The following is a 16847-nucleotide window of genomic DNA, read 5'->3' as shown; positions in this document are numbered from 1 at the left end:
ATGTGAAGGTGGGAAATGTTCTGTTTTTCTTTTTTTTTTTTTTAAGATTTTATTTACTTATTTGACAGAGAGAGATATCACAAGTAGGCGGAGAGGCAGGCAGAGAGAGAGAGAGAGGAAGAAGCAGGCTCCCCGCTGAGCAGAGAGCCCGATGCGGGGCTCGATCCCAGGACCCTGGGATCATGACCTGGGCCGAAGGCAGAGGCTTTAACCCACTGAGCCACACAGGCACCCCTGTTTTTCTTTGGATAGTTAAGCCCTCTCAATCCCTACCCACTCAGTAAAAGGGGAGTGGCCAGGGACCTTACTGAAAATGTGTCTCATCATCTCTTCTTCCCCAGCACAGCCTCCATTTGTCCCAACTAGCCTGAGAAGCTTTCCTCCCTTTAAAGATGCTTATCCCTGCCTTATACCCCCTTCCTCACCTTGCCCTGCCCTCATTAGAACCTCAATGGAATATGCTTGCTCCCAAAGGCCTGGAAAATTTTCTAGCCAAAAAGTCTTGCTGTCAGAGTATACTTAGGAACAGATGATCTCTGCATCAGTTCCTCTGTACTAGTTTCTGTAAAGGGTGGATCTTGCCCCTGATGGTCCAAATGTGGTTTTGAGGTGTTGTTGAATGACCTTCATTCCTCAGAGGCTAACAGGCCTCTGTCCCCAAACCCCTGGTGCTTCTCCTTTCTCTCCAATCCCCTCTCTGTCTCGGTTCTCAGCATGTTTCCCCTCCACCATTTCCCTCAAACCTCATTCCAGCTCAATTCCGCACACACCCCACCTCCACATGGAGTTCCCCTCTTCAGATCTGCCATACAACCCAGTTCTCCCTGCCCTGCCCTGCTCGCAGCATCTTCCTGCCCACTCATCTCTGCCCCTTGGGACCCTGGGGTCGTGTTTTCAGTCTCTTCTATTAGTAGAGCTAATACTTTGTCTGAAGCCATGATTCTTCTCTACCTTTCACAACGGTCTTTTTTTCCCCCTTTAAATATTTTATTTATTTATTTGAGAGAGAGCACGCGAGGGAGAGCAGAAGCAAAGGGAGCAGCAGAGGGAGAGGGAGAAGCAGACTCCCTGCTGAGCAGGGAACCGGACTTGGGTTTCCACCATCCCAGGACCCTGGGATCATGACCCAAACAGAAGGCATTTGATCAACTGACTGATCCACCCAGGCGCCCCTCACAACTGTCTTTTTTCCCATTTATATGCATTTCTTTTAAAAATAAATGTATAAAAGAAAAAGTATCACTTTAAACTATTAAGTAAATAGTAAACAGTACAGGTGGTACTTTGATATGAGACACACTATTCATCAACTGATCTTCAAAGACAATGTCTCAGTCAGCTGGGTATTGCCAGTTAGCTGGGCAACGCCAAAAGGTGCTCACTAGAAACTGATTGTAAAATAACTTTATCTTTTAGGTCTAATTGGCTTTAATAAATGATTCCTAAATCAGGCAGCATCCCATCTACCTAGTAGAGGGGATTTGCACAAAATGGAAGAGGTTTTTTACGTAGGAGTGAGGTTGGAGCAAGGAAGTTATTAGCAAAAGAAGAGAAAGCATATTCTGTTAGGGGTAGAGTAGCGGGATTCCTGTAATGCAGATTACCCCACCTTCCTTTGAGGGATGGAGAGCTCCACGTGACAGATTGCCTCATTGGTGCTTATCAGGAAATTCCTGACCACATTTCTGGCAAAGGTTGAAACTGCAATTACGTTGTGTTATTAAGCCTGGGTTTGGGGCGCCTGGGTGGCTCAGTCGTTAAGCGTCTGCCTTCAGCTCAGGGCATGATCCCAGCCAGCATCTTGGGATCAAGCCCCATATCAGGCTCTCTGCTCAGCTCGGAGCCTGCTTCTCCATCTTCACCTCCCCTGTGCTGTGTTCCCTCTCTCACTCTATCATAAATAACTTTTTAAAAATCTTTTTTAAGATTTTACTTATTTATTTGATATAGAGAGAGCACAAGTGGGGGTGGGGGGAGCAGGCTCCCTGCTGAGCAGAGAGCCCGATGCGGGGCTTGATCCTAGGACCCGGAGATCATGACCTGAGCCGAAGGCAGAGGCTTAACCCACTGAGCCACCCAGGCGCCCCTTTAAAAATCTTAAAGAAAAAAAGCCTGGGTTTGGTGACTTGGCCAAAGTGACACCTTTTGGGACCCATGGTTTTTCTCTTTGACAGGTCTAAAATCCTATAGTTTGAGAGGGAAGGACAATATATATGAAACCTCCACAGCAGCGCAGGGAATAAGAGAGTAAAACTAAAATGAAATTCAATCAGCAAGAAGCCAAGGGAGGAGATAAAAAGTGGTTCTCAAACTGGGACCTCCATGGGATGTTAAATTCTCACTTTGAAGCTGATGGTCTACACCAGTCATAGAGGTGTATGCCTATGGCTGTAGCAAGCAAGGGGAGTACATTAGAGAAAAATCAATTTCTAAAATGAGTATCAAAAAATTCTTTGCAAACATGACTTGCAGGTTTTTCCTCGACTTTGCTCTGGGAGTGTTTCAGTCATTTCTCTCCTTGCTGGAACAGAAAAAGACCTTTAGGACAGGAAGTCTTGGGCCTGCGCCTGAAAGAATGAGGTTTTATTACATTCTCTAGCAAAGGCTGCACTACTTGCTGTGACGTTTATGAGGAAAAGTTGCCAGAGAGCAATCCAGTTAGCCATAGCCCCACTCCTCTCAGGTACAGCTCACGAATCCTGGACTATGCGGGTGTAGACCAAGAAGACACCAGGAGGAGAGGCCTACAGTGAACCCAGCCTGAGTGGGTTACAACGGGGACAGCCAGGCACCTGTCCTAGCGGAGAGGGATAATCATTTGGAGTCTTCGCGACTGATCCAACCTGAAACGAGTGCCCGTTGGGAGTCTCAGGTCCACCCCAGCTCAGAGGCAGGAGCAGGAAAGCCCGGATCCCGCCTCCGGTTCTCACCAAGCCAAGCGACCAGGAGCGCTCCCAGAGGCGCCCAGAGGCCGGCCGGCTGGGGGTGGGGTTGGGGGTGGGGCTCGTGCTGTGACACCGCCCCCCGCCTCGCCCCGCCCCGCGCGCGTTGCCGGGGTGATCAGGTGACTCCGAGCTCCCCGCGCTCCGGGCCGCCGTGACGTCAGACTCGCCGCTGCTCCTCTCTCGCTCGGTGGCAGGTGCGGTGCATCTGGTGCGGTCTCATCTGGTCAGGTCAGGTCTCTACCAAACCAGTGCCCTACGGATTCGAGAAGAGGAGAGGTGAGTCGGGGCGGACGCAGGCCGGAACCGGGGAGCGGGTAAGGCGCGGGCAGGGCCCTTCGGAGGTTTGGCGCGCCCGCGAGCCCCCCAAAGAGCACCATTAGGGCGGCAGGCACCGGGACGGGACGGACCGACTTAGGATGCGGTGTTCGCAGCCCCCGGGGAGGGGCCGGGAGCCGGCGCAAAGCCCATCCAGGAGCCCGGCGGCTGTTCGTCCGGTTCTGGGTCGCCGCGCCGCTGTTGGAGGCTGGGAGGGTGGAGATCCTGCGCCGCCCGGCCGGCCACTGGGCCGTGGTCTGAAGGGGCTCCGCATTTCAGCGGGTCTCGCCATGCCGGGATTCGGCGTGCTCCAAGCGGGGACAGCCACACCCCGTCCCGGGGGATTTGTACGGGAGGCTTCTGCAGCTCTTCGCCTTGGGCTGCGATTTCTGAGACGCTGCCGGGGGCCGGGAGGCCGCTTGGGAGCCCCCCTGGTGGGAGCAGAGGTCGGGGTGTTCAGAGAAGGTGTTAGGGGAGGTGAAGGAATCCTGATTCTTGAGAGGGGGGTAACTGGGATCCCAGTGGACCTGTTGGTGTAGGTGAAATCTGAGTGGAATCCTGAGGGTTGAGGACTAATTTCCCCGCAGCGGTTGGGGGATGGAAGAATAGAGGAAAAGAGGACCTCCGCGGAAGGAGACCGTGAGCCTTGCGCAGGAGGTGAAAGAAAGACGAGACTGTTGGGTGACTGACTAGACCAAGGGCTAGGGCTGTTTTGGGAAAAATAACAAGCAAACAACAAAAAAACTTCGGAGAATTAGGTTAGGGCTGGTTAGGAAAAAACTCTTGAGTGCCCGGTTGAGGGTTTGGGAGCCACTGAATCGTGGGTTGGGGTAAGGGGAACCCTGGGATGGGGAGAAGCTGAGGAGGCTGCTGGGACAGCCTGGTAAAGAGGTGACAGCGCCTAGAACTCTGGCCTGTTGGGATTCTGCGACCCCTGCTTATGAAATATAAAGAGGACGCCGACAGCCAGGTGCCTCCACTCCAGCCAGTGTTAAATTAAAAAAATCCTTGTCAGGAAAAGGAAGCACCCAACTGCAGCTCATTTTCTTATTGCCTTTTTTTTTTTTTTTAAAGTAACTTCTGTACCAAAGGTGGGGCTCGAACTTAAAACTCCCAGATCAAGAGTTTCCCCTCTACTGACTGAGCTAGTCTTGGGCTCCTCTTGTCTCTTTTGACCGGATTTAATGTCTACCTGTGAGCTTGCCCTCCTCGTTAAGCACGGGGGTTGTATTGTCCACAGCACTTGGCCTTCAGAGGTTTCAGTGTCTTAAAAACACTAATTATCCCCAAAGTGAAACCCAAATGCCAAGTGATTGGTAGGAGAGTTAATGGGGGAAAGTTATTAAAGGATAATCCGTGCCCAAAACATGAAATGGAACATTGGGGAAACTGAAAGGAGTCTCATGTTTTTCGTTAATTGCAGAACTAAGAGGTGCTCTTTCATACATGCCCCCTTCCTCTTGTGGGCTTCTCAGCTTAAGGCTGTTTAAGTGTTAATTGGCCATTTGTCTTACTTTCCTGAGAAACAATTTTTCTTAAAAATTTAATTAATTAATTTGACACTGAGAGAGCATAAGAAGGGGAAGCACAAGCAGGGGGAGCAGCAGGCACAGGGAAGGGAGAAGCAGGCTCCCCACCCAGCAAGGAACCCTTGTAGGTCTAAATCCTTGAACCTGGCATGACCTGAGCGTAAGGCAGATGCTCAACTGAGGGTGCCATCCAGGCACCCTCAAGTTTTTTTGTTTTTGTTTTTAAGAGAGAATGCTGGCATGTGAGTGGCGGGGAGGGGCAGAGAGCGAGAGAAAGAGAGAGGAAACTCTCAAGCAGGCTCCAGGCAGAGTTCCTTGCGAGGGCTTGTTCCTGCAACCCTGAAATCATGACCTGAGGAAATCAAGAGCCAGCCGGTTAACCGACTGAGCCACCCAGGCCTCCCAAGAAACAAAAAATTTTGATTATTTAAGAGTAACGATTTGCTGATTTATGCTTTTTTTCCCAGCTCTGAAATTTGCTGATTCTGTGACCTTAAAAAAAAAAAAAAGTCACTGCTTTCCATTTTATACTGAACCTTAGCAATTTGTTTTCTGGGAGAATGTGAAATGGCTGAACCTTCCCACCAGTTTGTGTTATGTTTGCTGCAGAAAATAGAATTGGACCTCTAGGGATCCTGTACAGTAGAAGGTAGTTTAGGGAACGGCAGAGAACTTGGGAAGGTGGCGGCAACTGGTTTGTGCAGCCCAAACCAGCACAGTACTACTCAAGGGAGAGCAAATCCAGGGGGGTGGCACTTAGGGAAAATGACCTTCCCTTCAGATCAGTGAGGCCATTCTCTGTGAAATAAGTTTTATGATAGGTCACCTGAGCAATGGGCATTTACCACACAGTACTCACTGAAGAGTTTTTCCTACAGGTGGTAGGGCTTTTGTGATAATGATTTTTAAGGGTCTTTGCAGGAGTCCTTATAATATTTAGAATCTCTGAAGGTTAGATTTCTCGGCCACATTTAAAAAGGATTGTTAACCATTTTCTAAATCTCTTTGGACGTATTTGAACCAGCTGACTAATCATGCTTCCTTTGAAAAGAAACAGCCCACCCCCACCCCCCAAACACTATAACTATGTGTTGTCAGGGCCATTAAGTAGGCCAAGAGTTTTGGGAAATTTTCTGCTTTCATTCACCCATGCCACCCACACAAGTTTTCCCACTGGTAGAGAATATGATGTCAGGAAAAATATTTTCATGTGTTTCCCTAAACCTAAGTATGATACACACCAGGGCTGGCTGCTCTGTGTTAAGGAACGGGAATACTGTCCCATAAGGGGCTAGGAGCCAAGGTGAGAGGTAAGGCGGGGGGTGGGGGGGTCGCTGGTACAAGCCAGAGACTGAGCTAGGAGAATTCTTAGCCTTGCCATTTGTCACCCAAGGCCCTCCGGGCAGGCTGTCCTTTCTTGGGAGAGAAACATTCCTTGACCTTGAAACGGGATAATAGTTAGAACTCCCTTCGCAGAGGTACCAAGGAGAATTAATGAGAGGCGTGTATGAAATTTGAGTTCTTCCAAAGCTGAATCTTTTCAATTAGCAATAATTGTGCTTCAGATAAACCTCATTGGCTATGATACCGCCACTGCTGAATCTTTTAATTCTTGGATGAATGGTGTATTTTGAGATGTAATGAAATAAAAAAAGAGGTGAATATTCAAATTTTTTTTGAAATCCTTATTCAGACTCTAAGGTGTTTTGTTGGCTTTTTCTGCAGTATTGGATTATCGATAAGCCTATAATCAACACCTGGAGGCCTGAGGGTAAATGCAGGTTTATGTTTCATAAGGAAATCAGTTCGATGGTTCCCCACTCTTTTTTGGTTCTCTGAGAGTGCCTAGAGTAAGCCAGTAACTTAGCCGGGTGTGGAGCTTTCTGGAGCTTTCTGCTCAATATCCTGTCAGCTCTAAAGGAGTTAGTTATTCTCATCAGAAGTAAAAGTGGGTAATAATGCTTCGTAAATTAAATGAGGAATGAAATAGTCCTCTCTTAAAATTCCCATATCCTGTGTCAGTCCTCTGGTCCTGCTATTCAGATACTCACATGCTTTGGTGTGCCCAGTCACTGGACAGAACTACAGTCTCCATCTCTTAGACTTCTGGCATGGTTTTCACATGAGGAAAATTCTGATGGGAGAGGCTTCTTGTTTTTCTCAGGCAGCACAGAGTTACAGGCCTCCAAGCTCCCAGCACTTGGCCAAGGCTACTAATTGGCTTGGCTATAAAGTGGGAGTCAGCAATTAAACAGCAGTACAGAAGCAAGGGGATTGGGCATGAGTTGACTCTCCAGCCAAAAAGGTTCACACCACTTTGTGCACTATTTACAAAGGACTCTTCAAAAGGAAATGAACTTGGAATGATTTCTTGTGTGGTTTTAAAGAGACATGGGTAGAATATTAGTATTGATTTAGGCCTCAGAACCTGAGTTAGGAAACTTGATGGGCCCTCACTTCTAAAGCAGGCATACAAGTGGTTTGAATTCAGTCTTTATGGAGAGCAATTCTGTAGTATGACTTTGCCAAAAACAAGGGATGATTTATATATATTTTTAAAAAATTTTATTTATTTGACCGATAGAGATCACAAGTAGACAGAGAGGCAGGCAGACAGAGAGGAGGAAGCAGGCTCCCTGCTGAGCAGAGAGCCCAATGCGGGGCTTGATCCCAGGGTGCTGGGATCATGACCTGAGCCGAAGGCAGAGGCTTTAACCCACTGAACCACCCAGGTGCACCTATATTTTTGTGAAGCCTTTCAGTTAAATGGTTTAAGGCAGTTTTGGTAGTCATGGTGGGAGGAGAGTTTGATCTACCTGAATTTACTCACTGAGGAGTAATGCTGTATTCACAATGCCTATCATTAGTTCTCTGATTTATGCTAAAGAATCATTAGTCATCCCCAGAGAGTTGGCCCAGAAAATATATCATTACTGAAAACTATCAGACCACATGGTCTCATTGTTCAAAGAAAGATAGGGATGGGGAACAATTAACAACAAAGTTATTTGGGAAGAAGATGACCTGGGAAGAGGTGCTAGACTTTTGCCACATTAATTTTTATTTTATTTTATTTTATTTTATTTTTTTAAAGATTGTATTTATTTATTTGACAGAGAGAGATCACAAGTAGGCAGAGAGGCAGGCAGAGAGGGGGAAGCAGGCTCCCCGCTGAGCAGAGAGCCCGATGCTGAGCTGAAGGCAGAGGCTTTAACCCACTGAGCCACCCAGGTGCCCCTTATTTTATTTTTTTAAAGTAAGCTCCACACCCAGCGTGGAGCTCAATGTGGGGTTTGAACTCAAAACCCTGAGATCAAGACCTGAGCTGAAATCAAGAGTCAGACACTTGGGACGCCTGGGTGGCTCGGTTGGTTAGGCGGCTGCCTTCGGCTCAGGTCATGATCCTGGTGTCCCGGGATCGAGTCCCACATCCGGCTCCATGCTCAGCGGGAAGCCTGCTTCTCCCTCTGCCTGCCACTCTGTCTGCCTGTGCTCGCTCACTCGCTCGCGCTCGCTCTCTCTCTCTCTCTCTCTCTGACAAATAAATAAAAAATAAATTAAAAAAGAGTCAGACACTTAACCAACCGAACCACCCAGGCACCCATGACACATTAAACTTTTAATGCTGTCCACAGTGCTTTACCAGTCAGCTTTTGGTATTGGGACTTTGGGCAGGATCATTTGGGGAGCATATATCAACTCAAAACCCCAAGATCAAGAGTCACGTGTTCCACAGATGAAGCCAACAAGGGGCTCTAGCCGAATCTTGCCTATTGTAAATAATGCTGCAATAAGCATAGGGTGCGTATCTTTTTTTAATTAGTTGTTTTGTTTCCCTTGGGTAAATACCCAGTGGTGAAATTACTGGATCATATGATAATTCTATTTTTAACTTTTTAAGGAAACTCCATACTGGTTTTCAGAGTGGTGCACCAGTTTGAATTCCCACCAGCAATGCACAAGGGCTCCTTCCCACATCCTCACCAACACTTGGTATTTCTTGTCTTTGTTTTTTGCTGTTTATTTTTTGTTATTTCTTGTCTTCAACTGTAGCCTTTCTGATGGGTGTAAGGTGCTATGTCATTGTGGGTATGATTTGCATTTTCCTGATAATGAGGAACATTGGACATCTCTTCAAGTGTCTGTTGGTCATCTGTATGTCTTTGGAAAAATGTCTCTAGGTCCTCTGCTCATTTTTTAATTGGATTTGTTTTTCTGATGTTGAGTTGTGTAAGATCATATATGCGTGTGTGAGTGTGTATTTTTTTAAAATTATTTATGGATTTTGAATATTAACCCCTTATCAGATCAATCATTTGCAAATATCTTTTCCTTTTTAGTAGTTTTTATTGATGGTTTCTTTCACCGGCAAAAGCTTCTTATTTTGCTTTAGTACCAATACTTTAATTTTGCTTTTGTTTGGCTTGCCTGAGGAAGCATATGTAGAAAAATGTTTCTATGACCAGTGTCAAAGAATTCACTACCTATGGTTTTTGTTTTAGGAGTTTCGTGGTTTCAGGTCTCACATTTAAATCTTGAATCCATTTTGAGTATTTTTGTGTATGCTGAGAAAGTGGTCCAGTTTCATTCTTTTGGATGTGGCTGACCAGTTTTCCCAGCGCCGTTTGTTGAAGAGACTGTCTTTTCCCCATTGTATATTCTCACCTCCTTTGTTGTAGATTAATTGGCCATATAAGTGTGAGTTTATTTCTGGGTGGATTGCAGTTTTTTTGTTTTTGTTTTTGTTTTAAACTCATCAGTGCCCGCCACTACTTTGAGCCCCTTGTCTTCCTCATACATCATAGCTCTTTGTGGATGTTACTGACAGAAATCTGGAATTACCTAGCATTTGTTTTTTTGAAACTTGGTTGGGCTTATTGCCTTTCACTCTAAAAGTCCAGTGAAGATGAAGAAAGGAGGAGACACCTTGCTGCTTGGGGCTGGTCTGGTCTCTTAGGGTGGCCCACACGGGCACATGGTAGGCAGCAGTGGCTCTGGCTCGTGTGACATGATATTCCCTCTGGCCCATTAAGAGGCACCCCCACAGCGCTGATGGGGCTGCTCCTTTGCTCCGAGGGTCAGGAGAGCAGGCTAATGGCAGAGCGGAGCCCTGGCTGGCCCGGGAGCTGGCAGGAACCAGCAATGCTTACTTAAATTGCCACCATATTAAGCTGTAGGGGCCTCTTTCTGAGCCATCAGGATTTCAAATTTCCCACAAAGCCTAATCTAATGCTCTGGGAGGGGGCAGGGGAGCCAGTCTTGCAGGGGCTGTGCTGGTGGGGGACCTGGCCTGGGAAGTGGCCTTGTCAGGCTTGTTGGGAGCGATGGACCTGTCCCTTTATAATGCATCCTCTCAACTTGGCAGGGGGCAGAGTTGGGTCTTTCTCCTCCTCTCTGTGCTCTAACCTCTTCTTTCATGTCCCCAACTCACTTTCTGTGTTAATAGCCTTCTTCCCTTTTTCTGTCCCTTGTGTTCACTGCTGCTTTCTTTTTCCCTGCTGCCTCTTGCTGGGCCTCATTTTCTCTCCATTGTCACTTTGAGGGCTGGCTGTTTGAAGTTCCGGAGTTATAATGCTATCCCATATGTCCCAGTGACTAGATGTAATTCAGAGGTCCCCAACCTTTTTTTCTGAGGAGGAGCCAACCTTCACTTCCCCACTGGCTCTCAGATAACATTGTAGCTGGGTTACTGACCAGAGTCCCTGAGCTGAGGGGATGGATGAGGCTGTCTTTCCCCCAAATACGGGTCCCAGTGGTGTGGGGAGGGTGGTGGTGGTCGGGATTTGCTGGCATTATAGGGAGCTGTCAGACAAGCTGAGGTCCACCATTAGGGAGTCCTTCCAGAAGCTGAAGGCAGAAGTAAGTCCCACATCCAGGTAGGCCTGTGGTCTCTGCAGAGGACCATACGTGACTAATGAAGGCTGGAAAAGAGGTCCTTGCTGAGGTGGTCCTGGAATCCATGAGACTGTTTGTAACAGTTGATCCTGATCTCGAGCTGGGGTTTTCCAGGTGGTGACAAGAACAATGTTTTCTCAGTGGTCATTGGATAGTTGTTGGAAGCATGGCTTTCTACATATTATGAAATGGATTATTTTCTCCCCAAAGCCATGTGGTAGACTTTACCCAAAGATGATCGGCAGGGGTTTTAACTTCCATTATTAAATATATGTGGAAATGTGTGTGTGTGTGTGTGTGTGTGTGTGTGTGTGTAAAATACAATTAAATGAATAATTATATTCATTAATATAACTGTAATGTATTCAGGTTTAGAAATAGAACTTTATTTTTCAACTCAAATGGAGCAGTAGAATGTGTTTTGTTGCAATTTGCTTTTTTCAGGATGTTGGCGCCTGTCCATATCAGCACACATAATTCTACCTCATTCTTACGGGCCAAATTATAATGCCATGGCTTGTAAGTTCCATGGTTTATTTAACCATTCCTGTATTGGTGGCCCCTTGGGATTTTATACATTTTGTGTGTGTGTGTTTGTGTGTCCCTGTGTGTGTGATATGTTATATAGCTGTGATAAACAAATGCTGTAATATCTGTGGAGAGTGTTTAAAATTGTGTGTATAAAAAATTTTTTTTTGCATTCTAGAGCTAGTGTTTATCTGTAAGATAAAATCCTAAAGGTGGAATTGCTGGTTCAAAGAATAGGGTGTTTTTATTTATTTAATGTTTCACTTAACAACATGCCTCCCTTGAAGAGTATGTACAAAAACAGGATGGTCCCTAAGTAAAAAAGAAAGGCTGTTTCGGGGCGCTTGGGTGGCTCAGTCGGTTAAGTGTCTGCCTTCAGCTCAGGTCATGATCCCAGGGTCCTTGGATTGAGCCCCACATCGGGCTCCCTGCTTAGCTGGGAGTCTGCTTTTCCTTCTGGCCCTCCCTCTGCTCATGTGTGCGTTCTCTCTCTGTCTCTGTCTCTGTCACTCTCTCTCTCGTTTTTTCAATAAATAAATCTTAAAAAAAAAAGGGGATTCTTCCTCCAAACATTAGGGAGGAATGCAATACCAATGCCTGGGCAGCTCAGGTAGGCTATTTCAGTTGTTGAGAGACCTTTTGATGTAGCAATTATTTTTTTTAAGGACCATTTAATAAATGTTATAGATGTTAGATTTTATACAACTCTGGATCCAGCAAGAGGTTCTTTATAGGCAGCTATACAAACAGTTTTGGTGGGTATGTTACCCTCTCTTGAAGAGAACTTCTTGGGATTCCCTCAAAGTCTCCAAGACTGGAAGAACACTAAAATCTGCACACTGAGTTTAATGTTGGAAGGAGGCAAGATTGATTGGCTGTAGTCATCTTTTTTTTTTTTTAAGATTTTATTTTGCTGAGACTGAGATGGGGAGGGGACGAGCAAGGGTAAAGGGAGAGAGAATCTCAAGCTGACTGCACACTGAGCACGGAGCCCTACTTGGGGCTCAATCTCGTGACCCTGAGATCATGACCTGTAGTGAAACCAAGAGTTGGCCGCTTAACTGACTGAGCCACCCAGGTGCCCCAACTATAATCATATTTTTAAAAAATATTTTATTTATTTATTCGACACAGATATCACAAGTAGGCAGAGAGGCAGGCAGAGAGAGAAAGGGGGAAGCAGGCTCCCCGGTAAGCAGAGAGCCCGATGTGGGGCTCGATCCCAGGAACCTGGGATCATGACCTGAGCTGAAGGCAGAGGCTTAACCCACTGAGCCACCCAGGCGCCCCCATATTTTCAAATAATGTTGAAGTACTGTGGATAATTAATGTGGGATGACTTTTCAGACTTTACTACTCCTAATGTATCAGGACAAGTTGAGTGGGCTTACATCTTTGTGTTAGCTTAATGTTGGGGATGGTGGCCTGAAACAATTACTTGAATGGCATTAGCAAAGCATATTAATAAATAGTTGGTAGGATTTTAGGTTCCTTTGCAGTTTGTGTGTCAGGAATGAAGGTCTTCATTACTCTGGGACAGGGCCTCTGGAGACAGATGATACACTATTTTTTTTTTCCTTTCACGTGCATTTTGATGCCCTTGTTCAGTGAAAGGTGCCATTTTTGGGCTCTGTGTCATTGTGTCCTCCACAAAGAGGCCACAAGCCAGAATACTGATACCAAAGACATGCTCTAATATTCACTCATCGACTTTGTGAGGACAGCCAGTACCTAGTAGAACTCTGTCAAGCAGAAGGTCCTGAATGAGGTAGGGGATGACTGGTAATATTTGGGAGGTCAACACCAGAATCCGTATTTCAACAATGTGGAAGTAGCATTGCAAGTTATGTCCTTAGAGCTTGCCCCCCAACAAAAAGCGGCTTAGGAAATGGTAACACAGCAAAATGTGTTAGAAATGGTGAGCAAGCTACAAAAATCAAAGATCTTGCCCATGTTGTGATAATTGTTAACTCTCGGAGGTTTCCTGCTGTTGCTCTGTGGTTGGGCATGTCACTACTGTATTTAAAAGGCAAATCCCTCCGGTTACTATTCCCCAGGTCTCCTGTGTCACGTAGGCCAGGTCAGGAGTAGGTTCCTCTGAGGTGTGGGCGCATGGTTCTCGAATGCTCATTCTTGTGGCTGGAGCTTTGGGGCTCAGAGTTGAGGCCGCTACTTCTCCTCCCTGCTTGTTGCGCATGTGTGTGGCACAACTTCCCGGACTAGGGGGGCCGTTCAGGCAGGCTTCTTGTGCCTGTTCCGGTAGAATTGCAGAACTCATTCAGGTGACCACCCAAAGTGAATTTTGTATAGTCTGAAGAGCCAAGCTATCCTCACTATACCCTAGAAATTTGGAGAACTTCCAACATTTTCCATCTGATGCAATAACAGACAAGTGGAAATGACCATTTTATTTTTTTTTCTTTTTTATTTGTCAGAGAGAGAGGGAGAGAGAGCAAGCACAGGCAGACAGAATGGCAGGCAGAGGCAGAGGGAGAAGCAGGCTCCCTGATGAGCAAGGAGCCCGATGCGGGACTCGATCCCAGGACGCTGGGATCATGACCTGAGCCGAAGGCAGCTGCTTAACCAACTGAGCCACCCAGGCGTCCCATGACCATTTTATTTTTATGATTAGCAGTACTGAAGGGCAAGAGCAAGCCAGCTAGGGTTTGTTCTCTCATATCCATGGGACCAGGTTCTCTTGTCCTTCATATCATTGAATGTTGTTTTTTGTGGAATAAACAAATGCTGAGGTTTGCCAATAGAATCAGAAAGGCAAATGTAAGGAAGGTTACATGAATCCTTTTACAAGAGGTAACAAGTATAGAAAAGGAAGCTGCAGGGGCACCTGGGCGGCTCCATTGGTTACACGTCTCCCTTTGGCTCTGGTCATGATCCCAGGGTCCTGGGATGGAGTCCTGAGTTGGACTCCTGGCTCAGCCTGCTTCTCTCTCTGTCTGCCACTCCCCCCTACTCATGATCTCTCTCTCTCTCTCTCTGACAAATGAATAAATAAAATCTTTAAACATGTGCACACACAAAAGGAAGCTGCCGTGATCCTGAAAAGTCTATTCTTAGCAGGGACTTTTGCGAACTGACCCTTGGCCCGGTCTCATTCTGTCTGCTTAGGCCATTTTGAACCCTTTCAACTCTGGTGTGCTCAGGTTTTTCTCACAGAATTTTGTATCTGACCAGAGGGTGAAGGATGAGTAGTTGGATTTCTCTTTATGCTCAACTCTCAGTGTGATAGTCACTTCCTCCCAGAAGCTCTGTTTGACTTTCCTGATCTGTTGTCTCTACCTTGAGGTCTGCTGTACTGAGTGCTTCCTCTCTCTCAGCTTGGTTTCATAATTGCTGGTGTTAATGTCTGCCTCTCTCACGAGTCCCAGTAGAAGCTGTCTCTTGCTTACCTTTATCTCCATAGTGCCTTGAACCACTGGTGCTGGCTCCTAGTGGGTGCTTCTGGGAGTATTTGTGGAGTGAACAAAAGATTGTGTGAACAGAATAAACCAACACGTCAGTGCTAAAATTTAATGAAAACTGTAAACCTAAGAGGACAGAGCAACACAAAACCAGTAATTCTAAAGCTTTTTTTAGCCCAGCAAACCATACCCAAAATTATGGGTATGAGAATCAAGGAAAAGTGAGGGACCTACAATATAAATCTTTTCACAAAGGTACTGTTAAAAGGCCAGCTAATGAGGGAGTTTAAAAAAAAAAAAAAGACACAGAGGGAGGTTTTTAGAGTAATATCTGCTCTCATGCTTTTAAACTTTAAAGATAATTTTATAAACTCCGAAGGAATATACATAAGGATGGAAGGATAAGCATGACTTCTGGCTTTGACGACAAGAACAGTTTCAAGGTGGGGGAAGTCTCCATGCATTCATGAGAATTTTCTTTTCTTTTCTTTTCTCTTTTCTTTTCTCTTTTTTTTTTTTTTAAAGATTTTATTTATTTATTTGACAGAGAGATCACAAGCAGGCAGAGAGGCAGGCAGAGAGAGAGGAGGAAGCAGGCTCCCCTAGAGAGCAGAGAGCCCGATGCGGGGCTCGATCCCAGGACTCTGAGATCATGACCTGAGCCGAAGGCAGTGGCTTAACCCACTGAGCCACCCAGGCGCCCCTTTCTTTTCTCTTTTTTAACCCCATGTCTGGTACTCAGTCAAGTGACATCTTAGTTTAAAGCAGAAAAAAACAAAAAACAAAAAACACTGAAAGAACTTAAGTAGCCAAATATCTTGTGAGAAAAGAATCATAATTGCAGAAATTATTGTAAAAAGCAGGGAAGAGCAGGTAGAAAATAGGTTACCAACAAGGGTTAGATAAGCCGTGGGAAGGTACATCAGGGTGCTGCAAATGGGTAGATAGGATGTCTACAGAGGCATGCTAGTGGCCAAGAAAAAAGTGAGTAGCATGAAAATATCCAAAAGCACTAAGAGAACCACATTTTTTTTGACTGTATAGGTTCCCTTCTTGAAATTTTAGGAAATACAGAAGAATATAAGTAAATAACAATTGCCCATAATTGCAGCACCCAGGAAAAACCACTGTAAATGTTGTTTTTTCCTCCTAGCCACATTCTGTCTGTCTGCTGTTGCTGTGCAGCTTAAAGTGTGAAAATCTTAATGTACATCTCAGTGAGTTTCTAGTATTCATGTAAACATGACTCAGCTCAAGATGTAGAACATTTCCATCATCCCAGAAGCCTCCCTTTGTGCCTCTTCCAGTCAATATCTGTAGATTCCTTTTGGCTGTTCTCAAGCCTCATATAAATGGAATCGTACAGTGTGAAGTCTGTTGAATCTGGCTCCTTCTACTCATCATCGTCTGTGAGATTCATCCCGCTGTTGTGTGTAGTAATTGTTTTTTTATTTACTGGTGGACAGTTTTCTCTTGTATAGCCCATAAGCTGTGTGTTTTGCTATGGACAAACATTTGGACAGTTTCCACTTTGGGGCTATTACAAATAAAACAGCTTTGAATGTTCTTATGCACTCGTTTCACTTCGCTGTACATCTGAGAGCAGAGTTGCTGGGTCATAAGGTAAATAGTGCCAAAGTCATGAATATATTATATACTTGTGAAAGCTTGATTGTTGTAGTGTTTATATATAGGCCCATGCTGTAGTGTGAATTATTTTTTGTTTATAAGGTTGGTGATCAGGGTTCATTTTTTCCCCCTTTGCAAGAATATCCAGCACTGTGTTTTAGAAAGACTAATTTTTCCTTCCTTCCTTCCTTCCTACCTTCCTTCCTTCCTTCCTTCCTTCCTTCGTTTTTTCTTTCAAGACTTATCCATTTATTTGACACAGAGAGACAACCAGAGAGGGAACACAAGCAGGGGGAGTGGGAGAGGGAGAAGCAGGCTTCCCACTGAGTAGGGAGCCCGATGCGGGACCTGAGCCGAAGGCAGACGCCCGACCAATGAGCCACCCAGGCACCCCTAATTTTTACTTTATGAATTGTAGTGGTGCCTTCCTATACAATTAGGTGACTACTATATGAGTCTTTTGTAGGCCTTTTCATTCTGTACATTAATTTAATTATGAATATTTAAAGAAAATGGGTTTGAGGCTCCTGGGTGGCTCAGTAGGTTGAGCAGCTTAGGTCATGATCTCAGGGTTCTGAATTGAGACC

At 45.6% G+C, this 16847-nt stretch overlaps 1 long non-coding RNA gene across 1 annotated transcript in view; it reads left to right on the top strand.

The window, feature by feature from the left end:
* Positions 1–3079: 3079 nt before the first annotated feature.
* The window catches only part of LOC111140911, a 60081-nt gene continuing 46313 nt past the window's right edge, over positions 3080–16847 (top strand). Inside the window, exon 1 of the long non-coding RNA XR_002640174.1 lies at positions 3080–3221. This is a non-coding gene — a long non-coding RNA (uncharacterized LOC111140911). The remainder of the gene's footprint in view (positions 3222–16847) is intronic.

Source organism: Enhydra lutris, unplaced genomic scaffold, assembly GCF_002288905.1.
Source record: "Enhydra lutris kenyoni isolate GAN:26980312 unplaced genomic scaffold, ASM228890v2 scaffoldscaffold5, whole genome shotgun sequence".
NCBI lineage: Eukaryota > Metazoa > Chordata > Mammalia > Carnivora > Mustelidae > Enhydra > Enhydra lutris.
This window is presented reverse-complemented; position numbering and strand designations above follow the sequence as displayed.